At 43.0% G+C, this 25,182-nt stretch overlaps 1 protein-coding gene across 3 annotated transcripts in view; it reads right to left on the bottom strand.

The window, feature by feature from the left end:
• Positions 1–25,182, bottom strand: part of PEX7 (peroxisomal biogenesis factor 7) — a 350,516-nt gene that overhangs the window by 92,102 nt on the left and 233,232 nt on the right. The gene's annotated exons all lie outside the window — the stretch shown is intronic.

The raw sequence follows: 25,182 nt of genomic DNA, 5'->3' as shown, positions 1-25,182 counted from the left end.
GGGATGGGAGTCATATCGCAGGACCACCGAACACCCCCTGTGACCACACTCCACCAGCGCTGCTGATCCCCCCCCCCCGGTATGCGGAATTCGGACTGCAAAATGGACCCCCATTTGACACATTAATTTTTTTCCCTATTTTCCTTCTGAAAATTTGGCATGCGTCTTATAGCAAACCTGTCAGCTGTTTTGGCCACTATAAGATGCAGCCACTGCCTTTCAGGGCTTATCTACAGCATTCTACAATGCTATAGATAAGCCCCCGATCCAACTTGAAAGATAAGAAAAGTAAGTTTTATTATACTCACCCGGGGGGGCGATTCGATGCGGTTTAGTCCAATGGGCGTTGCAGGTTCGGGTCCTCCCATCTTATGGCGCCGCCGCCCTCCTGCTTTATTAATAGCTCCCTGGCATTGCGCTCCTGCGCAGGCGTACTTCTCTGCCCTGTTAAGGGCAGCAGAAAGTACTGCAGTGTGCAGGTGCTGGGAAAGGTCAGAAAGATCCAGCGCCTGCGCACTGCAGGAATCTGCTCTGTCCTCAAAAGGGCAGACAAGTACGCCTGCACAGGAGCGCGATGTCGGGAAGCCATTAAGCAAGCAGGGAGGGCAGCATCGCAAGAAGATGGGAGGCACTGGACCCAGACCTACAACACCCATCGGACCAGACCGCACAGAACCACGCCCTTGGGTGAGCATAATAAAACTTATTTTTCTTATCTTGCAGGTTGAATCGTGGGCTTATCTACAACATTATAGACCGCTGTAGATAAGCCCTGAAAGGCAGTGGGCTGCATGTTATAGCGGCCAAAACAGATGACAGGTTCCCTTTATGGTTCGTCCGGTGCGTCTTATAGTCCAAACAATACGGTGTATGTATCTATTCTTCAGATCTCTTCCACATGGATTAAATTGAAAAATAAAAAAATAAATAAGATAAAAACTCCTCCTGGATCGGGATTGTCATGCATGATGGTTGTTCTGGTCATGATAACTGTGAGAACTACGTATTTGCTTATCTCCAGTAAATATATATATATATATATATATATATATATATATATATATATATATACACACACACACACCCATACTAGATGGTGGCCCAATTCTAACGCATCGGGTATTCTAGAATATGTATGTAGTTTATTTATGAAGATTCAGCACCAATTCGCAGCCAGACTGCGAATGTTGCTGATTGGTCGCGGCCGGCCAGGCGCGACCAATCAGCGACGCGGGATTTCCGTTACAAACAGACAGAGAGAATATATATACATTTCTCCTCATACAGACGTGTATATATATATATATATATATATATATATATATATATATACACAAGTGCCTACAAGTAGTATTCAACCCCCTGCAGATTTAGCAGGTTTGATAAGATGCAAATAAGTTAGAGCCTTCAAACTTCACACAAGAGCAGGATTTATTAACAGATGCATAAATCTTACAAACCAAAAAGTTATGTTGCTCAGTTAAATTTTAATAAATTTTAAACATACAAGTGTGGGTCAATTATTATTCAACCCCTAGGTTTAATATTTTGTGGAATAACCCTTGTTTGCAATTACAGCTAATAATCGTCTTTTATAAGACCTGATCAGGCCGGCACAGGTCTCTGGAATTACCTTGGCCCACTCCTCCATGCAGATCTTCTCCAAGTTAGCTTGGTTCTTTGGGTGTCTCATGTGGACTTTAATCTTGAGCTCCTTCCACAAGTTTTCAATTGGGTTAAGGTCAGGAGACTGACTAGGCCACTCCAACACCTTGATTTTTTGCCTCTTGAACCAGGCCTTGGTTTTCTTGGCTGTGTGCTTTGGGTCGTTGTCTTGTTGGAAGATGAAATGACGACCCATCTTAAGATCCTTGATGGAGGAGCGGAGGTTCTTGGCCAAAATCTCCAGGTAGGCCGTGCTATCCATCTTCCCATGGATGCGGACCAGATGGCCAGGCCCCTTGGCTGAGAAACAGCCCCACAGCATGATGCTGCCACCACCATGCTTGACAGTAGGGATGGTATTCTTGGGGTCGTATGCAGTGCCATCCAGTCTCCAAACGTCACGTGTGTGGTTGGCACCAAAGATCTAGATCTTGGTCTCATCAGACCAGAGAACCTTGAACCAGTCTGTCTCAGAGTCCTCCAAGTGATCATGAGCAAACTGTAGACGAGCCTTGACATGACGCTTTGAAAGTAAAGGTACCTTACGGGCTCGTCTGGAACGGAGACCATTGCGGTGGAGCACGTTACTTATGGTATTGACTGAAACCAATGTCCCCACTGCCATGAGATCTTCCCGGAGCTCCTTCCTTGTTGTCCTTGGGTTAGCCTTGACTCTTCGGACAAGCCTGGCCCCGGCACGGGAGGAAACTTTCAAAGGCTGTCCAGGCCGTGGAAGGCTAACAGTAGTTCCATAAGCCTTCCACTTCCGGATGATGCTCCCAACAGTGGAGACAGGTAGGCCCAACTCCTTGGAAAGGGTTTTGTACCCCTTGCCAGCCTTGTGACCCTCCACGATCTTGTCTCTGATGGCCTTGGAATGCTCCTTTGTCTTTCCCATGTTGACCATGTATGAGTGCTGTTCACAAGTTTGGGGAGGGTCTGAAATAGTCAGAAAAGGCTGGAAAAAGAGATAATTAATCCAAACATGTGAAGCTCATTGTTCTTTGTGCCTGAAATACTTCTTAATACTTTAGGGGAACCAAACAGAATTCTGGTGGTTTGAGGGGTTGAATAATAAATGACCCTCTGAATAAACTTTTCACAATTTAAAAAAAAATTAAACAAAGAAATAACATTCTTTTTTGCTGCAGTGCATTTCACACTTCCAGGCTGATCTACAGTCCAAATGTCACAATGCCAAGTTAATTCCGAATGTGTAAACCTGCTAAATCTGCAGGGGGTTGAATACTACTTGTAGGCACTGTATATATATATATATATTTCTCATACAGACGTGTGTATATATATTTCTCCTCATACAGACGTGTATATATATATCAGGGCTGTGGAGTCGGAGTCGTGGAGTCGGAGCTCATTTTGGTGGAGTCGGTATAAAATGGACCGACTCCGACTCCTAAAATATATAATAAATTGGGTACAGTAGTTCAATGCAGAATATGCTGAATATTTTTTCATAGGAATTTGGGAAAGTTATGAAATGTCCTATAAATGACTGTTCTATTCCTGATCTAAGGCTACATTCACACACAGCGATTTTCCTGCGTTTTTTGAGGATACGTTTTTCAGTTGCAAAAGCAGATCAGCTTTTTAAAAAACCGCATCACCTGAAAGGTTTTTTAGCTCATAGATAATGTTTTCAATAGCAAAAGCAGATTAGAAATCTGCTCTATCTATATATCCATTTATCCATATCTGTCTATCCATATCATATCTGTACCAAAAAGAATCAACTGAGAGTTGGAATAAATAGACTGCATTCATCACCACATCTTCTTAAGGTGCAGGCTTTATATTCAAGTGTAGGGGTGTGAAGTATGAGGTTCTGCAGCAGCTGAGGTGTGCAGTATGAAATTCTGCAGAACAGTATGAGATTTTGCCCCCCCCCCTCTAGGTTTGATCCTGGCTACGCCCATAGTGTGATTGTAGCCTGAGGATCTAGGTTTTATCTTAGCCAAGATAAGTCATAGTGTGTGTGTATGTGTATATATACACTCACTGGCCACTTTATTAGGTACACCATGCTAGTAAGGGGTTGGACCCCCTTTTGCCTTCAGAACTGCCTCAATTCTTCGTGGCAGAGATTCAACAAGGTGCTGGAAGCATTCCTCAGAGATTTTGGACCATATTGACATGATGGCATCACACAGTTGGCGCAGATTTGTCGGCTGCACATCCCTGATGCGAATCTCCCGTTCCACCTCATCCCAAAGATGCTCTATTGGATTGAGATCTGGTGACTGAGGAGGCCATTTGAGTACAGTGAACTCATTGTCATGTTCAAGAAACCAATCTGAGATGATTCGAGCTTTATGACATGGCGCATTATCCTGCTGAAAGTAGCCATCAGATGTTGGGTACATTGTGGTCATAAAGGGATGGACATGGTCAGCAACAATACTCAGGTAGGCTGTGGCGTTGCAACGATGCTCAATTGGTACCAAGGGGCCCAAAGAGTGTCAAGAAAAAATTCCCCACACCATGACACCACCACCACCAGCCTGAACCGTTGATACAAGGCAGGATGGATCCATGCTTTCATGTTGTTTACGCCAAATTCTGACCCTACCATCCGAATGTCGCAGCAGAAATCGAGACTCATCAGACCAGGCAACGTTTTTCCAATCTTCTACTGTCCAATTTCGATGAGCTTGTGCAAATTGTAGCCTCAGTTTCCTGTTCTTAGCTGAGAGGAGTGGTACCCAGTGTGGTCTTCTGCTGCTGTAGCCCATCTGCCTCAAAGTTCGACGCACTGTGCGTTCAGAGATGCTCTTCTGCCTACCTTGGTTGTAACGGGTGGCAATTTGAGTCACTGTTGCCTTTCTATCAGCTCGAACCAGTCTGCCCATTCTCCTCTGACCTCTGGCATCAACAAGGCATTTCCGGCCACAGAACTGCCGCTCACTGTTTTTTTTTTCTTTTTCGGACCATTCTCTGTAAACCCTAGAGATGGTTGTGCGTGAAAATCCCAGTAGATCAGCAGTTTCTGAAATTCTCAGACCAGCCCTTCTGGCACCAACAATCATGCCACGTTCAAAGGCACTCAAATCAACTTTCTTCCCCATACTGATGCTCGGTTTGAACTGCAGGAGATTGTCTTGACCATGTCTACATGCCTAAATGCACTGAGTTGCCGCCATGTGATTGGCTGATTAGAAATTAAGTCTTAACACACAGTTGGACAGGTGTACCTAATAAAGTGGCCAGTGAGTGTATATATATATATATATATATATATATATATATACACACACACACACACAGTACAGACCAAAAGTTTGGACACACCTTCTCAATCAAAGCGTTTTCTTTATTTTCATGACTATGAAAATTGTAGAGTCACTCTGAAGGCATCAAAACTATGAATTAGCACATGTGGAATTATATAATTAACAAAAAAGTGTGAAACAACTGAAAATACTGTATGTCTTATATTCTAGGTTCTTCAAAGTAGCCACCTTTTTCTTTGATTTCTGCTTTGCACACTCTTGGCATTCTCTTGATGAGCTTCAAGAGGTGGTCACCGGAAACAGTTTTCACTTCACAGCTGTGCCCTGTCAGGTTTAATAAGTGGGATTTCTTAACTTATAAATGAGGTTGGGACCATCAGTTGTGTTGTGCAGAAGTCTGGTGGATACACAGGTGATAGTCCTACTGAATAGACTGTTAGAATTTGTATTATGGCAAGAAAAAAGCAGCTGAGTAAAGAAAAACGAGTGGCCATCATTACTTTAAGAAATGAAGGTTAGTCAGTCCGAAAAATTGGGAAAACTTTGAAAGTGTCCCCAAGTGCATTGGCAAAAACCATCAAGCGCTACAAAGAAACTGGCTCACATGAGGACCGCCCCAGGAAAGGAAGACCAAGAGTCACCTCTGCTGCGGAGGATAAGTTCATCCTAGTCACCAGCTTCAGAAATCGCAGGTTAACAGCAGCTCAGAATAGAGACCAGGTCAATGCCACACAGAGTTCTAGCAGCAGACACATCTCTACAACAACTGTTAAGAGGAGACTTTGTGCAGCAGGCCTTCATGGTAAAATAGCTCCTAGGAAACCACTGCTAAGGACAGGCCACAAGCAGAAGAGACTTGTTTGGGCTAGAGAATACAAGGAATGGACATTAGACCAGTCGAAATCTGTGCTTTGGTCTGATGAGTCCAAATTTGAGATCTTTGGTTCCAACCACCGTGTCTTTGTGCGATGCACAAAAGGTGAACGGATGGACTCTACATGCCTGGTTCCCACCGTGAAGCATGGAGGAGGAGGTGTGATGGTGTGGGGGTGCTTTGCTGGTGACACTGTTGGGGATTTATTCAAAACTGAAGGCATACTGAACCAGCATGGCTACCACAGCATCTTGCAGCTGCATGCTATTCCATCCAGTTTGTGTTTAGTTAGACCATCATTTATTTTTCAACAGGACAATGACCCCAAACACACCTCCAGGCTGTGTAAGGGCTATTTGACCAAGAAGGAGAGTGATGGGGTGCTACGCCAGATGACCTGGCCTCCACAGTCACCAGACCTGAACCCAATCGAGATGGTTTGGGGTGAGCTGGACCGCAGAGTGAAGGCAAAAGGGCCAACAAGTGCTAAGCATCTCTGGGAACTCCTTCAAGACTGTTGGAAGACCATTTCTGGTGACTACCACTTGAAGCTCATCAAGAGAATGCCAAGAGTGTGCAAAGCAGTAATCAAAGCAAAAGGTGGCTACTTTGAAGAATCTAGAATATAAGACATATTTTCAGTTGTTTCACACTTTAATTATATAATTCCACATGTGTTAATTCATTGTTTTGATGCCTTCAGAATGAATCTACAATTTTCATAGTCATGAAAATAAAGAAAACTCTTTGAATGAGAAGGTGTGTCCAAACTTTGGTCTGTACTGTATACATGTACACAGTGTATTACATATTTACAATTTATTACAGTTTTTTTGTGTTCTAAAGTTGTATTCCAATAAATAGATATTATGTTCTATCTAAATATCTTGATTATTGGATCATAGAAATGATTAAATGTCTGATGTTCACATTGTACTACAATAAATTTTTCACTTAAATATAAGCAATATATGTCGGAGTCGTGGAGTCGGAGTTGGAGTCGGTGTAAGGGAAATTGAGGAGTCGGAGGTTTGGCTTACCGACTCCACAGCCCTGATATATATACATTTCTCCTCATACAGACGTGTGTGTGTATATATATATATATATATTTCTCCTCATACAGACGTGTGTGTATATATATATATATATATATTTCTCCTCATGCAGACGTGTGTGTATATATATATATATATATATATATATATTTCTCCTCAGACGTGTATATATATATATATATATATATATATATATATATATATATATATATTTCTCCTCATACAGACATGTATATATATATATTTCTCCTCATACAGACGTGTATATATATTTCTCCTCATACAGACGTGTATATAATATATATATATTTCTCCTCATACAGACGTGTATATATATTTATCCTCATACAGATGTGTATATATATTTCTCCTCATACAGACGTGTATATATGTATTTCTCCTCATACAGACTTATATATATATATATATATATATATATATATATATTTCTCCTCATACAGACGTGTATACAGTGGGGCAAAAAAGTATTTGGTCAGTCAGCAATAGTGCAAGTTCCACCACTTAAAAAGATGAGAGGCGTCTGTAATTTACATCATAGGTAGACCTCAACTATGGGAGACAAACTGAGAAAAAAAAATCCAGAAAATCACATTGTCTGTTTTTTTCATTTTATTTGCATATTATGGTGGAAAATAAGTATTTGGTCAGAAACAAGCAATCAAGATTTCTGGCTCTCACAGACCTGTAACTTCTTCTTTAAGAGTCTCCTTTTTCCTCCACTCATTACCTGTAGTAATGGCACCTGTTTAAACCTGTTATCAGTATAAAAAGACACCTGTGCACACCCTCAAACAGTCTGACTCCAAACTCCACTATGGTGAAGACCAAAGAGCTGTCAAAGGACACCAGAAACAAAATTGTAGCCCTGCACCAGGCTGGGAAGACTGAATCTGCAATAGCCAACCAGCTTGGAGTGAAGAAATCAACTGTGGGAGCAATAATTAGAAAATGGAAGACATACAAGACCACTGATAATCTCCCTCGATCTGGTGCTCCACGCAAATTCCCACCCCGTGGGGTCAGAATGATCACAAGAACGGTGAGCAAAAATCCCAGAACCACGCGGGGGGACCTAGTGAATGAACTGCAGAGAGCTGAGACCAATGTAACAAGGCCTACCATAAGTAACACACTACGCCACCATGGACTCAGATCCTGCAGTGCCAGACGTGTCCCACTGCTTAAGCCTGTACATGTCCAGGCCCGTCTGAAGTTTGCTAGAGAGCATTTGGATGATCCAGAGGAGTTTTGGGAGAATGTCCTATGGTCTGATGAAACCAAACTGGAACTGTTTGGTAGAAACACAACTTGTCGTGTTTGGAGGAAAAAGAATACTGAGTTGCATCCATCAAACACCATACCTACTGTAAAGCATGGTGGTGGAAACATCATGCTTTGGGGCTGTTTCTCTGCAAAGGGGCCAGGACGACTGATCCGTGTACATGAAAGAATGAATGGGGCCATGTATCGTGAGATTTTGAGGGCAAACCTCCTTCCATCAGCAAGGGCATTGAATGTGAAACGTGGCTGGGTCTTTCAACATGACAATGATCCAAAGCACACCGCCAGTGCAACGAAGGAGTGGCTTCGTAAGAAGCATTTCAAGGTCCTGGAGTGGCCTAGCCAGTCTCCAGATCTCAACCCTATAGAAAACCTTTGGAGGGAGTTGAAAGTCCGTGTTGCCAAGCGAAAAGCCAAAAACATCACTGCTCTAGAGGAGATCTGCATGGAGGAATGGGCCAACATACCAACAACAGTGTGTGGCAACCTTGTGAAGACTTACAGAAAACGTTTGACCTCTGTCATTGCCAACAAAGGATATATCACAAAGTATTGAGATGAAATTTTGTTTCTGACCAAATACTTATTTTCCACCATAATATGCAAATAAAATGAAAAAAAAACAGACAATGTGATTTTCTGGATTTTTTTTTCTCAGTTTGTCTCCCATAGTTGAGGTCTACCTATGATGTAAATTACAGACGCCTCTCATCTTTTTCAGTGGTGGAACTTGCACTATTGCTGAATGACTAAATACTTTTTTGCCCCACTGTATATATATTTCTCCTCATACAGATGTGTATATATATTTCTCCTCATACAGACATGTGTGTATATATATATTTCTCCTCATACAGACGTGTATATATATATTTCTCCTCATACAGATGTGTATATATATTTATCCTCATACAGATGTGTATATATATTTCTCCTCATACAGACGTGTATATATGTATTTCTCCTCATACAGACGTATATATATATATATATATATATATATATATATATATATATTTCTCCTCAAACAGATGTGTATATATATTTATCCTCACAGATGTGTATATATATTTCTCCTCATACAGACGTGTATCTACTATATAATTGTCTAATTCCGTCTGTCTCTCTGTTTGTAACGGAAATCCCGCCTGTCACTGATTGGTCACGGCCTAGATGGTGGCCGGCCGCAACCAATCAGCGGCAGGCTTAGCTTACAGTTACAAACAGCTGCGCCTGTTGCTGATTGGTCACGGCCGGGCGGCCGCGACCAATCATCGACACGGGATTTCGGTTACAGACAGACAGAATAAGACAATTATATAGTAGATATATAACCATGTGAACAATATACAATGAGCAAATATGCATTTTATTATAGTTTGACCGTTGAACCTTGAGATGCCTTTTTGCTCCTTTTTTAAATGTAAGTACAGTAGTACTGCTACGACTCATTTGTTACAGTGTGATACGTTCCCTACAAAATATAGAAATGTTATTGTTTTATGCAAGGTGTAATAAATAATCTAAAAATATAATAAATATTCAAGCATTTGGACTTCCTAATTAAGGGTTAAGAAGTTCCCAGAACCCTCTATTTTTCCCATATAGTCACTAGTGTAAAGAGCAGAATTAGCTTGGCACATGTGAGGCTTGCACAGCTACGGATTAGTCTATGTTTGGCAAGTCGTACCCATACCGGGAAGAATTTATGGTTGGCAAGTCTGTGATAAAAGGCTTCTACTGTATAGAGAGCTGTGTGGCAAAATTTCTCCCGAGCTTATTCCGTCAGTTTTATGAACACTGTGCTATACATTCTGCATAATCTCCTTTATCACAGGTTTGCAGAGCTTTGCACAAGCTCCCACCTGCATTCCCGTACTTCATTTACTATACTTACATTTATTCACAGAAGTCTAGAGATATGCATACACACAGACTATGATAAAATATAATAAGCCATTAAGTTGGTACACGGCCAGTACACAAATCTTATTTTGTATGCAAAAAGATGTCTGGACGCAAGAAAAAAATGAACACCACTTTTAGAAAGCGGGAAGTCACCAGATCTATGCACATAAATAATAAGCCATACAAACCACAGACTACTAAATCGTTGCTTTCACACTATGTGCTACAAATGCATTTGTCACCATCATGTTCTTAATAAATGCATGGAACCGTTTACTAAATGAAAAAGGCATTTCTTGGAAACAGAAAACTGAGGAAAAAATGAGCACTAATCGTAAAACCAGTTACACATCTTAAAGGGAACCTATAACTAGGTTTTCCCATATAAAGTACAGGCACCACTTTTAAGGTCTCTTTTCCAGCATACTAGAATGCTGTAAGAAAAAAAAAGTCAACAATCCAGTCTCTAGATCCCCAAAAAAGAGCTTTTAGGCTAAGCTCACACGGGGCATTTTTGCTGCGTTGATTTTCTTGTGTTTTTGGGGCCAGCTTGTGTCTCTTTGTCCATGTTAATTAAAGGGAATCTGTCACCTCAATTTGGCGCGGTATGTAAATGAGTTGTGTCCGGTCCCATGGGCAGTTTTGTGGCTCCTTCCCTCCACCCCTCCTTGGCCGCTGTACGCAATATTTCTTGGAATTTCCCTAGTTGGCGTCCAGATTACAAGCGTGCGCATTGCAATAACCTATCGCGCATGTGCAGTATGCTTTGTCCAACTGCGGGCAAAGCCGAAAAGCATTAGTGTGCATGCAGCGGTGAACTCTGTCCCAGAAGTATTTCGCTGCCATTTCTGTGTTCCAGGACATCGTTCACCGGCGCATGCGCACTAATGCTTTTCGGCTTTGCCCGCAGTTGGGGAAAGCATACTGCGCACGTGCTGTTTTTATTCCACCCTGCGCGCACTATTATATTGTATGTCCAGTTCAATATGAAAAACAAATGATATAAAATCTTCTTTAGCAATGAAAGGACATGCAACTTTTTTGATAATGATTTTATACCTATCATACGTATCCATTTTTAAGGAATCTTCATGTAAATTGTTCTAGGAAATGATTGTGCTCCTATCATTGCTGGGTGCTAGCTATATACCAGAGAAGGAATTTAACCAGGGTCCCATAAATAACATGTCCTGCTGCAACGTACTGGAACATGTTTTAGATATAAATAAAAATGAAACAATTTATCGCAGACAGTAAGACATAAGCCTGAGTCAGCTCTGGCAGAGGTTACACTGTGTTTCCTGCTGCACTTAACAATTGGGCTTCTGGCTTTTGCTACCTGAAAGGAGCAATTAGCAAAGGCATAGATCTTTCCAGCTCTCCAGCACAATAAAATACAACGACATTTATACATGAGCAGCCGATATGGAGTAGTAGGTAGGTAGAAGAAATGTGGAATCTCATACACTGCCTAGCTTGTAAACTGGTAAATCAATGTAAAAGAATGGCATGAAAGACATAATATACAGTTTTAGCATCTTATAGTAAAATATAGTGCTTCAATTTGTGATTGTAATACAGGCATTAGAGCAATTGCACCTACTAAAAATGTTACAATGGTGTCTTTTTTTACTTGAAAAATATAAAGTAGCAGTTCTACTTGCAAAGAAAAATTGCCTTAAATTTGCTATAGTATGTAAATGTATTTTGTAAAAATAATATAAAGAACTGTAACTAGAATAGACACACTGGAGCTGATTTACTACGCTACAAAGGCTTAAGGTGTGAACTCAACAAAAAATGGTCGGCCATGCCTTGCACCACATTCCATTATATGTTTTAGACAAGTTTTTCCTCAGGGCACGGGCCAAAAGAAAGCGGGTGAAGAAAAACCATGGCCTACATAGTGATCTTGTGCTCCAAAATTGTGTCTCAACTTGGCTGACCAAAGTATAACAACTAACAGATGATGCAAACAGACTAGACAGTCTAATGATTGACTAAATTCATCAAACAGCATGGGCCATATTGAAAATTTGGGAACAGTTTAAACCTCCCTAGGGTCAAAAACCTCCTTAGTGTCAAAAACCTCCCTAGTGTCAAGTTTCCACCACCTAAGGCCATCTTACCATGAGCAGAATATCCACTGCAAAGGGGAACCTGAAAAAAATACATGTAAAAACACAATTGCATTTTTAAGTACAGAAGTCTAGCGATTCTGCACTAAAAGACACACACATATATATATATATATATATATATATATATATATATAACACTGCATCAATTCAGAAGTCCAGCGATTCTGCACTAAAAGATATATATATATATATATATATATATAAAAATAAATAAAACACAGCATCAATCCAGAAGTCTAGCGATTCTGCACTAAAAGATTTTTATATATATATATATATATATATATATATATAAAACACAGCATCGTAAAATTAAGAGAGATGTTCTATATAATATATGACTATCAGGAAAAATTATAAGTGTAAAATTACACATTAATATGGACAAAGATTACAGTAAATCAGAGTAATGTACAGTATCTTTAATAACCCTGTAGATCGGATAAGATGCCTGGATGTTGTCCTGGGATCTGTGTGCAGCAGTGGATAAGTGGAGTACAACCTCCGTCGCTGTTAATGAGCGCTCATCCACAGCGACGGAGGTCGTACTCCACTTATGCACTGCTGCACACAGATCCCAGGACAACATCCAGGCATCTTGTTACTTTGAGGTGTCATTACACAAGGCGGAATATAGAACCATTCTCTGAACCAGTTCTGATGAAGGTCCAATCCGGGACCGAAAACGTTTAACATAATGGTCACCTGGATGTTAATAAATGGGCTCCATTACTGCAAAAAAAAATTTTTTGAGCGCTAAAGTTGTCTCTGCGGATAAGACGGGCTGGATACCCTACTTGAGCACCAATACTTCATACTGCATGAGTGCCGTGTTTATCTATATTGACCTGTAGAACGGAAGTTTGTCGGGGACGGGTCCTCTTCTCCACTGAACCAGTCAGTCACTGTTAGGTTGTTCACTGTAATTAAACCCTCTTCACATGTACAGCATCCTAGAGTTAAAGGTGCTTTAAAAATAAATGCCACCAAGAATCTTCATAAAAAAAAATGAGGCTAACTTGTAAGGGTATATGCACACTTGAGGAATACACTGGCTGTCTTTTTCCTGAAAAATCTTCTTAGCCTTATTTTTCTGAAGTTTTTACAGCGGTTTTGTTCCTGTCATCTGTATTTTTTTTACATATAAAATAGTGGCGCCTTCCGAAGAATAGTCAGGTCACTTCTTTTATCGACTTCATGGCTTTTGAAGTTTGAAGTGGTTAAAATAAATTAAAGATGGAACATATGCAGAGCAAGTCATTTTGACATTGCAGTGAATGTGTTCAGTCTTTTTTACTTTCTTGTCAGTGCTTTCTTGTATGGGTTCCAAGATGTCAGGACAGAAATAAAAAAAAATTTATTTTAAATTTTCAGGTATAATTCACAATTTATTGTTCAATCAATGATGAAAAGTTGTGTTGACCCAGATGCAACAAAATATGTCTAAATAATGATACTACCACCACGTTTCAAATACGCTAAGTGAGGGCTGCTTTTAAGCCTCGGGCTGCAGATAAGTGAATAGTTAAACGCAATATCATAGTTTAATAGAAGAGCATAGTTTAGTGTTTTCCTTACTAGCTTTCCATTGTTTTTTCTGCTTTTATATGTACGATTTATCCCCATTTAATATGTGTTCCAAGAACCATGCAACCAGGTGGGAATCTTGTGAGATGTATGCATGCCTTGAACAGCCGTTTGAGGGTGAATATATCTGTTTAAGGGGTGTACTAATGGTAATACTGCTATATACTGTATATACAGCTCTGACAAAAATTAAAGGGAATCGGTCACCCTTTTTTTGGCGTTTCAGCTGCCGACATAGACATCGGGGGCTTATCTACAGCATTCTGTAATGCTGTAGATAAGCCTCCGATGTAACTTGAAAGAGAAGAAAAACACGTTATATTATACTCACGGAGGTGGGCGGTCCGGTCCGATGGGTGTCGCCGTCCCATCCAGCGCCTCCCTTCTTCATGCGATGACGTCCTCTTCTCCCATCCTGTAATGGCTCCGGCGCAGGCGCACTGCTCTGCCCTGTTGAGGGCAGAGCAGAGTCCTGCAGTGGCGCAGGCGTCGGGAGAGGTCTGGTGCCTGCGCACTGCAGAATTCTGCTCTGCCCTCAACAGGGTAGAGCAATGCGCCTGCGCCGGAGCCATTTCAGGATGGGAGAAGAGGACGTCCTCGCATGAAGAAGGGAGGCGCCGGACAGGACCGCAACACCCATCGGACCGGACCACCCACCTCGGTGAGTATAAAATAATGTGTTTTTCTTCTCTTTCAGGTTACATCGGGGGCTTATCTACAGCATTACAGAATGCTGTAGATAAGCCCCCGATGTCTATGTCGGCAGCTAATAGGGGAAAAAAAAGGGTGACAGATTCCTTTAAGAGACCACTTCCAAATGTTCAGTTTGTCTGATTTTTCTCTTTACAGGTATATTTTTGAGTAAAATATAAATTGTTCTTTTAGTCTACAAACTTGTAACAAGCAATAAATTTTGGGGGTTTTTTTTCTGAAAAGGAGAAATGGTCAAATTTTTTTTAAAAAAAACAGTGCTTTCAGACCTCAAATAATTCAAAGAAAACAAGTTCATAATCATTTAGAAACAACAATACTAATGTTTTAACTCAGGAGGAGTTCAGAAATCAAAATTTTGTGGAATAACCATGATTTTTAAAAACAGCTTTCATGTGTCTTGGCATGCTTGCCTCCAGTCTTTCACACTGCCTCTGGTGCAAAAATTTAAGCAGTTCTTCTTTGTTTGATGGCTTGCGAATATCCATCATCCTCTTGATTACATTCCAGAGGTTTTCAATGGGGTTCAGGTGTGGAGAATGGGCTGGCCATGACAGGGTTTTGATGTGGTGGTCGCTTGATTTTGCCAGAGCTGTATATATTTTGCGTGATGATGTACATAACTGTAAATAGTGTTGGATACGGCATTGCTGTGAGACGTACATTATACTGAAGATTAGGAAAAGCGTAGTACCCCAGATTGGACTAGATGGGGCACATTAGTGTAGATAGTTATTTAGGAGGAGCCAACCATGGATAAAGAGATAGAGCCCGTATAGGGCGGACAGCTCCATAACGTTTCAAGCAAGGAACCCAGCCGTCCAGGGCCCAGTAGTGCAGCCTTGGCAGCAGCAGTGACAGCAGTGGAGGAACAGAAGCTACAGCAGAGGTCACAACAGTACACGGACGCAGGTCGCTCTAACATGTGGCAGCTTACTGCATGGGCAGATGCCCTCATGTCGGGGCCAAACGTAGTGAGTCTGAACAGGGAGGACACTGCAGTACTGGATGAGAGGGTACGACCCAGGCACTTACTGAAGGACATAGGAAAGAGTGCAGGGAAAGTGAAGAATGTGAACTGTATGGAACCCTATGCTGATGTAGTATTTAATAAGGATGTGCTGCAAAAAGAGAGAAGTAAAGTTCTATGTTTTAAGTTCCAACTGGACTGTGTCTCTGTTTGTGCGCAAACGACCAGAAAGGGTCTTAAGCAACATAGAGAAGACCCTGAAGGTGTGGAAAGTAAAGAAGCAGGTACACCGACAATGGGACGTTCTTTGTATGTGATGGGAGACCCGATATTCTCAGCCAAGACTACGACCCTGGTGCTCCCTCACATCTGCACTCGATGTCAGCAAGTTACATATTTAGAAGCCCAAGTAATGGATCTAAATGTGCAGACTGAAATACTCAGGAGCCTTGCAAACCTGGAGAGGAGTTTAGAGCTCACTGAGCATGCGTGGGCTGGGGCAAGTGATATGGAGGAGGGTGGAGGTGGGGAAGAACAGGGCAGGGAAGTACGTAGCTGGGTAAATGTTACAAGAAGGGGTAGGGGGAAAGTGCCAGGGAGCCCAGTCCTGATCTGGCACAACCTAGTAAATATGCCTGTTTGGCTGATATTAAGAATGGAATCCCAGGACTGGGATCACTACAGCAGGGCGTTGCTCCTAAAAAACAGGAAGGAAGAAGGGAATTAGGAGTGCAGCAAAGGCAAAACAGGTGTTGGTGGTAGGGGACTCTATAATTAGGTGAACAGACAGGGTCATCTGCCACCGAGACTTTGGGACCTTGATTTCCAAATGAAATGCAAAATTTACTTTCATCTGAAAACAACACCTTAGGCAACTGAGCAATAGTCTAGTTCTTTTTCTCCTTGGCCCAGGTAAGACGCTTCTGACGTTATCTATTGGTCATGAGTAGCTTGACACAAGGAATGCGACACTTGTAGCCCATGTCCTGGATACTGCCTTCTGGATATCTGAACAAAGAGCACCACAAAAAAGACAGTGATAAAGTCCAAATCTCTAACTTATACTGCAAAAGTATATCGCACAAAAATAGGTCATAAAACAGATTACAGGGCTAAAAAAGTGACAAGCAAAAAAACAAATTAGCCAGGGTGGTAAAGCAGCATGAAGATCCCAGTATATAACCAATGGGCACAGATAATATTCATGGATATCTGTCAAGTCAGCAGTTTTCCCCATGATTGAGGAGCCTACTGAAACAGACTAAGGGACCTTTTTAAACGCTTCAGAAGCCTTTGCAGGTGTTTTTTTAATTATTCTGATTTAATGAGATAATGACTTTTGGGTTTTCATTGGCTGTAAGCCGTAATCATCAACATTAACAGAAATAAACAATTGAGATCATTCTGTAATGACTCTATATAATAAACAGTGTCCGTAAAGTCATGGTGCACTTTTAGGGTAAGTTCACACAAAACTTTTTTGCTGCGTTTTTTTTTTTCACTTTTTTAATGCTAATTTTTAGCTGCTTTTTCCATTACCAGCAAAGCCTATGAGATTTCAGAAATCTTATGCACACACATTGTTTTTTTGTGTGATCAGGATTTTGTGCTTTGCTGCGTTTTTTGGACATAGAGCATGTCACTTCTTTCAGCGTTTTTGCTGATTTTTTTCAGCGTTTTTCACCCATTGACTTATATAGGTGTTGAAAAAAACGCTGCAAAAATGCACCAAAAACCCAGGTGTCATTATTGTAGCAGAAAAGTCATGGACATTAGCATGGACAAAGAGACAAAAAAAACGCACCTAAATCTGCGTTATTGCCACAGCTTCTTTCCTGCCAAGATCAGGTTTTGCTGCAAAAAAAAACATGGATTTTTATGGTACTCAGCCATAAAATCCTTTTCTCCGAGACGCTCATTTGGGGACACAGGACAGTGGGTGTATGCTACTACCACCAGGAGGCTGACACTAAGTGAATGAAAAAAAGGTTAGCTACTCCTCCGCAGTATACATCCTCGCCCTAGTTACCGGCGAGACCAGTTCGGTGCAAAAGCAGTAGGAGAACAGAAAAACAGACAAAATCAACCTTAATGCAGGTAGCATGTCTAGAAAACCCACCTACTATCATAAATACATATTAACAAACAACAAAAGGAGCCAATTGGCTAACAGGGTGGGTGCGGTGTCCCCCAATGAGCGTTTCAGAGAAAAGGATTTTACAGCGAGTACCACAAAAATCCCTGTTTCTCCGTTGCCTCATTGGGGGATACAGGACTATGGGACGTCCTAAAGTAGTCCCTGGGTGGGAAGTCGACTCACCAGTCCAAGCTATATGCACCTCCTATCTAAAGGTGCGCCACCGCTGCTTGGAGAATCCTTCTACCCAGACTTGCATCTGCTAAAGCCAGAGTATGGGAATTGTAATATATGGAGAAAGTGTGTAGCCTGGACCAGGTTGCCGCCTTGCAAACTAACAACCATGCTGGCATCGCTGCATGGCCTCCCATTCCCCACTCACCATCTTTCCCACTGCTCCGGGTCATGCTGTGAATTCTGTTTACTTCCAACTCCATGCTCTGTCCCTCTTACCTTCTGTCTGCTGTGTTCATGTTTCCTGACTGTGTGTATAGGGGGGCGGTGCCTGAACTCTCTGCTTTTATTGGAGTTAGGGCGCACCTGGCTAATATGTCCCCGACCAATCACCTGGAGCCCTTTACTATATAGGGCCGTCACACCCACTAACCCTTGCCTGTGCAATGTCTCAACTCAGTTAGCTCCTTGCTGCTGAGGAAGCCAGGCCCTGTTCTGTGTATCTCCTTCTCTGGAGGAATACTCTTAGCCTTGCTTGTGTTCTTTGTCTGCCCTCCAGGAGGCTGCATATTCTGGTCTCTGTGTCTCAGTCCTAGCTTTGTGCTTACTTGATCTACTGCCCTCCAGGAGGCTGTATTTCCTGTTCCCTGTACCTTGTCTTGTACGGTCTCCCTGTCTCCTTGTCTGTGGCTTCCTTCCCTGTTGTGTCTTTCGTTGTGTCCTCTCTGTCTGTGCTCTGCACCTTTGCTAGCTCTGTCTCTGCAGCCGTGCAGCTTTGCTCCTGCAGAACCTCTTGCTGCAGCTTTACTCCGCACTCCTGCGGCTCCGCCTACTCCACGCTCTTGCGGCTCCGCCTATTCTGTGCTCCGCCTACTCCACACTCCTGCGGCTCCGCCTACTCCACACTCTGGCCTGTATCCATACCTGCTCCTCCCGTGTGAACAGGTCCAAACCTGTCCCATCATATTTCATTCCTGCCGGCCAGTACCCGCTCCTGCTGTCTGAACAGGTCCCTACCTGTTCCTTCACCACACCTGCTTGCCCTGTCTCCAAGCCGTGCCTGCTTGCCCTGTGTCTCCAAGCCGTGCCTGCTTGCTTGTGTCTCCAAGCCATGCCTGCTTTTCCTGTGTCTCGGCCGTGCCTACTTTCCTGTCTATAGCACCTGTCCGAGTGACTTGTCCCCGAGTGGGATCAACAGCCACAGCCAGACACCATCCTGGAGTGGTACCCGACAGCTATCTGCCGCACAAGCCTGACCTCACCATCAGAGGCTACAGCGAAGACCGAGGTAGCTGTCGTAGTCACGCCCCTTCCAGGGAAGTCTGGTTTGTGGCACAGTGGGGCCACAACCCCCCGGCTCGCGCCAATCAGCCAAGGCGCGAGCGTGACTCAAACCTGTTCCGCCGATGCCTGGTGCCGAAGCGCCCACTGCCCGAGTGGAGTGTGCCCTGATCCCAGCTGGGACAGGTGTGCCTCTGGTGCGGTAAGACTCCTGAATCGTCAAACGAATTCACCTGGCTATGGTCAACCTTGAGGCAGCGAGTCCCTTCCTGCGACCCTCGGGAAGCACGAACCGTGTGTCTGTCTGAAGGAAGGAAGCCGTCCGTGACACATACCTCCTGAGAGCTCTCACTAGATCCAACGTATGAAGAGCCTTTTCCACACGGTGTACCGAAGCTGGGCAAAATGAGGGCAAGACAATGTCCTCATTAATGTGGAATGAAGAAACGATCTTAGGTAAAAAAGGAGGGACTGGTCTGAGCACCACCTTGTCCCAATGGAAAATCAGAAACAGGGCTCGACAGGACAGAGCCGCCAGTTCCGAAACCCACCTGATTTACGTTACAGCCACCAGGAACGCCACCTTCCAGGAAGGGTATGCAAGCGAGATGTCCTGTAGCGGTTCAAATAGAGACTCCTGCAGGACAACCAGGACCAGGCTAAGGTCCCAAGCGTCTAGGGGGGCTTTATAAGGTGGTACCACATGAGAAACCCCCTGGATGAAGGTTTTTACCAGCAAATTGTTAGCGATCTTACACTGAAAAAGGATGGACAAGGCTGATATCTGCCTTTTAAGGGAGCTAGGTGCTAAACCCGAGTCCAGGCTGGTTTGTAGAAACGCTAAAATGTTGGGGATAGAGAAAAGAAGCGGGGGATGACCGCGTTCTCTGCACCAGACAAAGAAAACCTTCCAAGTATGGTGGTAAATAAGTGCTGAAGTGGGCTTCAAGCGCTAATCACTGTAGTGACCACGTTCTGGCAGAAACCGGCCTGAGTTAGGATCCACGATTCAACGGCCAAGCCGTTAAACACAGGGCTCCTGAGGTCTGGTGGCAGATCGGGCCCAGAGAAAGCAGGTCTGGGCGCTCTGGCAGCCGCCAGGGGACGTCTGCGAGAAGCTGTACCAGATCTGCGTACCATGCCCGATGAGGCCAATCTGGGGCAACCAGAATTACTGGGACCCCCTTTGTCTTGACCTTTCTGATGACCTTCGGAAGCAATGACAGCGGGGGAAAAAGGTATGAGAGGTGAAGCTGGTTCCATGGAAGGACCAACGCGTCCACGGCCATTGCCTGTGGATCCCGGCATCGAGCGAAAAACGTGGGCACTTTGGCATTCAACCAGGAGGCCTTCAGATCCACATCTGGAGTTCCCCACCATTGGCAAATCTGACGGAAAACCTAGGGGTGGAGTGACCATTCCCTGGACGCAAGACCCTGCCGACTGAGGAAGTCGGCCGCCCAGTTCTCTACGCCCATAATGTGGACTGCTGAGATCACAGAGAGGTTTCTTTCGGCACAGCAAAGGGCATGCTTTACCTCGAGAGCATGGCCGTCTTGCTGCGGGTGCCCCCGATGGTTTATGTATGCCACAGCCGTGGCATTGTCTGATTGAATCCGGACAGGACAGCTGCTAGAAGGTAATGAAAGTGCTGCAGAGCCAGCCGGATCGCCTGTGTCTCTAGAAGTTTGATCGGTAGGTGTGATTCCTGAGGTGACCAAAGTCCCTGGGCTGTGTGATGGCGAAACACCACTCTCCAGCCGAAGAGACTGGCGTCAGTCGTGACCACCAGCCAATGGTCCGGGGAAAAGGAAGAACTCCTTGTCCACCATTTGAGTGTCTCTTTGACCTGCACGGACAGCTGGCACCGGTGGTCAAGAAAGAATGGGTTCTTGTCCCAAGCCGCCAAGAGGGCGTGCTGCAGGGGACGAAGATGAAGTTGGGCAAACGGAACTGCCTCTATTGCTGCCACCATTCTCCCCAAGACCTCCATGCAAAACCGGATGGTACGTGAGACCGGCTGGTGAAGTGCCCGGACCCCTGGCAGAGGGCTAGGGCCGTGTCCCGAGGGCGAATTACCAACCCCCGGGAGGTGTCGAAGATCATCCCCAGAAAGGCGATCTTCTTAGCTGGAACAGGAGATGACTTTTTTAAACTCACCAGCCACCCTAGTCGGCGAATAGTATCCGGCGTGATGTTGACACTTTCCTCGCAAGCCCGAAATGACGAGCCGTTGACCAGGAGGTCGTCCAGATATGGCAAGATGACTACGCCCCGGGAATGTAGAATAGACATGACCGCCGCCATGACCTTTGTGAATACCCTGGGGGCGGTGGCTAGGCCGAAGGGTAAAGCTGTGAACTGATAATGTCGGTCGCTGATGGCGAACCTTAGGAACCTTTGACGCGACGGAAAGAATTGGATGTGAAGTTAGGCGTCTTGGATGTCGATAGAGGCCAAATATTCCCCCTTTCCCATTGAAGATATGACCGAGCGGAGAGATTCCATCTGGAAATGCCTGACCTTGACAAATTTGTACAGCAGTTTCAGGTCCAGAATGGGCCTTACAGTCCCGTTTTTCTTGGGGACAACAAACAGGTTGGAATAGAAAACCTGAAATTTCTCGTTTTCCAGTACAGGGATAACTCCGTTGCGCCGGAGAGTTTAGACGGCCTCGAACAGGGCGCGTGCAAGGGCTTCCGTTCTGGGAGGGCGAGACAGAAAAAATCATCTTGGGGGGTGGCTGATAAATTCGATCTTGTACCCCGAGGACACCAGCTCTCTTACCCATGCGTCGTGAATGATGGTGAGCCAGACGTGGCGAAACCCGAGGAGGCAACCGCCCACGCTGCTGGTGTCGACCGGAGAATGCCTCCAGTCATTTGGCTGAAAATCTGTGGGACCTAAATCCCCTTGATTTTGGCTGGTGAGATCGTATCTTTCCTAATGGGTTGGTCCTGAATTTTATACTATTAGGATTTGTACTGTGTTTTTATGATACCTGATGAAGGATGTACAGTGTATCCGAAACGCGTTGTATCTCTTTTTTAACCTATCAAATAAAAAAATATGAAATATCTTTGGATGTGAGTCCTGGGAAGTGCTGCCATTCATGGGCGAAATATGGGATGTAGTGATCAGACTTTGATAGATCCCTTCTCTTTAAATAAAAACAAGTTTCCCACTCATGGGAGAGTTGAGTGAAAACACCAGGCTCTAATTTTTTCACCTTCAAATTGTCTACTAATACTAAAGGTTCAAAGATAAAGCAGAAAGTAGGGAAAGTCAATTAGACAGTCCCTAATGTGCCAAAACTTTGCTGTAAGGTAAGGAGTATGGGGTTGCCAGGGTCAGTCTGCCTGACAGGGGCATAAACCTAGATTTTAGCTTTGCACTTTATGCTATATTCTGTAATCCTAACTGTTCCCAAACTGTTGCCACTAAAAGACGTGATCTTGGATCATTTTCCTCATGTTAAATTTTTTTTTACAAAGTCTAAAATTTTCGACTCTTGTTTTAATTGGGCCTCTATCTACTTTTAGAACTTGTGCATAAAAACCTGATCTAGTTTTAGGTCAAATTCATGCAGAAATATGGATCTGAAGGGTTCACAAACTTTCAAGCACCACTGTATAAATCACCTGACATAAAGAAAATGCATTTGTGTCAATGGCCTAATGCTTTCTGTGTCAAGACACATAATTTACCTAGACATGATGTGGCTTGTGGTCAGTGATTTCCATTGGAATAAATATTTTACTGCATGTCTGGCCCCAGCTTGAGGCTATGTAGAAGATCTTTTATATGGCAATACAAATACAGGAGTTTAGCATTGCTTTATAAGACAAAATAGTAAAATAAAACAAGAAAAATAATAAACTCCCCATGTTTAGCCACTTACAGTACTGGGACGTGGGAGAACACATTAATCATAGCCATAGCTTTTAGGACCGACATAAATACAGTATGTCCAGGGTTAATCTGTCATGAGCGCTGAATACTCCAAGCTGCTAGACATACTCCTCACTGCAGAACAGTCAGTACTTGAGGGGTGTACAGAGCATTGCACACAAGTCGATGCTCAACAAACTAATTGTTTTAATGGAGGTATCCTGCAGTTCCGAAAAAAATCACTAAATGACAAATGTTATTTGTGCACTTTAGCAATTAGTAAGAAAAACGCTGACGTCCCTGAACCGAATGATTAAGTCACTCAGACTAATTATTTTATTTAGAAATGAATGTCAACAATTTTCCAAATGCAAGATAAAGTCTCATGTGACAGATGCTATTCACATACTGCTTCTTAATATAATGCTTTCAGCTAGAAAACCAAGCAATGCACGGACTTGAGGCAACGATCTATAAAAGAGCAAAACTGTGCTTTATTAAAGGGTTGAACAGACAGCAGACGGCCCTAGTGCAAGTACAACACATCAGCCCCAAGCTCATCACAGAGCCCCCAATGTTGTGTCTCTTTTATAATCCATTAATAATTGTCAATTATGAGCTTTATTAACCGAGATCTTACATGAGAGATAATAAACAATTTGAACCCTGTAACACAAAAAATAAGGAGAAAAGCAGCACACTCTGTTATTTCAGAAAAGCATACATGGACAAGGTTTATGAGGGCAGGATAAGTGCAGGCAAGAAATAGGACTACGGCCGTTTCGCGTTAAACTCGAAACGACCATAGTCCTATTTCTTGCTTGCATGCCTGCACTTATCCTGCCCTCATAAACCTTGTCCATGTATGCTTTTCTGAAATAAAGGACTTAGGTTTTTTATGATACCGTAAACGGAGTGTGCTGCTTTTCTCCTTATTTTCTGGATTGGCTCATGTGTGCTTCTTCAAGCAAGCACCTTCATCACCGTGCTTCCACCCTGCAAAGTGTTGCTGACTCAGAGTCCACCCACTCCACCAGTAAGTAGACTTTTTCTTAGTGCCATTCTATTTTTTTTTTTTTTTTTTTTATATATTTTTCTTTTTTGATGAACCCTGTTACCATTTTTATGGTGTTGAAAAACACGGTGTCAAAATGGATGTCTTATAACAGTTTTCATGGAGTGGTTACAGTACATCTATAACTTCAAAGCATTTTTTTAAATTAAAGGCGCTGTTTACTACCACATCGATTAGTGCTATTACCTGTTCAAATGAAAAAGTAGTGATCTGCAGTACCTGAGAGCAGCCACTAGGCAATGTGAAGGCGCTATTTACATCCTCCAGCTGCCAAAGATGGTAACAGTTGATGAGTGGTGGTACGAGTGTGAGAGCCTAGCCAATCTAACATTGCTGACCCATATGAAGGAAAGGTCATCAATATTATAATGATAGAAAATCTCCTACCATATAATTGCAAGGGATGATTGTGGTTCCACAACTACTTTAACTTCTTCCCACAAATTGATGGCTAATAGAACTTTATAGCCACAATTTATCAATATATCCTCCACAATTCATTGTCACAAAGCAAACAGCAGTTTTGAACACGCAAAAATATACCACTGAGGCTCTCTACCAATTGTGCCTATAAATTCAAGATTTTACCATATGATCGGCTCTATTAGCATATTTATATGTTCAGATTCAGCCTGTCACAAATACCTCCTGCTTGTGATATGTTTCCCTTCGTCAACTCTTTACAAGCAGTAGTCAGGGGATACAGGCTAAAGCTGCAAAACAGACATATACATAGACATGCATTTACAGATGAAGACAACCAGTCTGACTCAAGATAATTTTTCAACTCTGTAGCTAGTAATGTAAGGAATCACCTGCTAAATTATTGCTCATTTACGTGAATCTAAACTTATATCTTCAACTGCATGAAGGGCATAGAAAATGACCAAAAGAGGACAGAGTTTGATAGGGAAGAGTCAAAGACCTGCCATGAAGGATTTGATAGGTGATGGTGTCATCTTGTAGTTCAAAAGAAGTTAGAGATGAACACACTGTCTCTACACAGGAGAGCTAGAATGGTTGCTAGACTGGAGATCACACATCCATAAATAAAGGTTTTAAATGTATATATGCAACTGAGCTGTGATGAAACAAGCTGATGAGTTAGCATTATATGAGCAAAAAAAGTCCCCAGAAGACGGACATACTACTGTAAAACA

The sequence above is a fragment of the Dendrobates tinctorius genome, unplaced genomic scaffold, assembly GCF_039654945.1.
Source record: "Dendrobates tinctorius isolate UK_male_01 unplaced genomic scaffold, ASM3965494v1 ptg000046l, whole genome shotgun sequence".
Taxonomy (NCBI): domain Eukaryota; kingdom Metazoa; phylum Chordata; class Amphibia; order Anura; family Dendrobatidae; genus Dendrobates; species Dendrobates tinctorius.
This window is presented reverse-complemented; position numbering and strand designations above follow the sequence as displayed.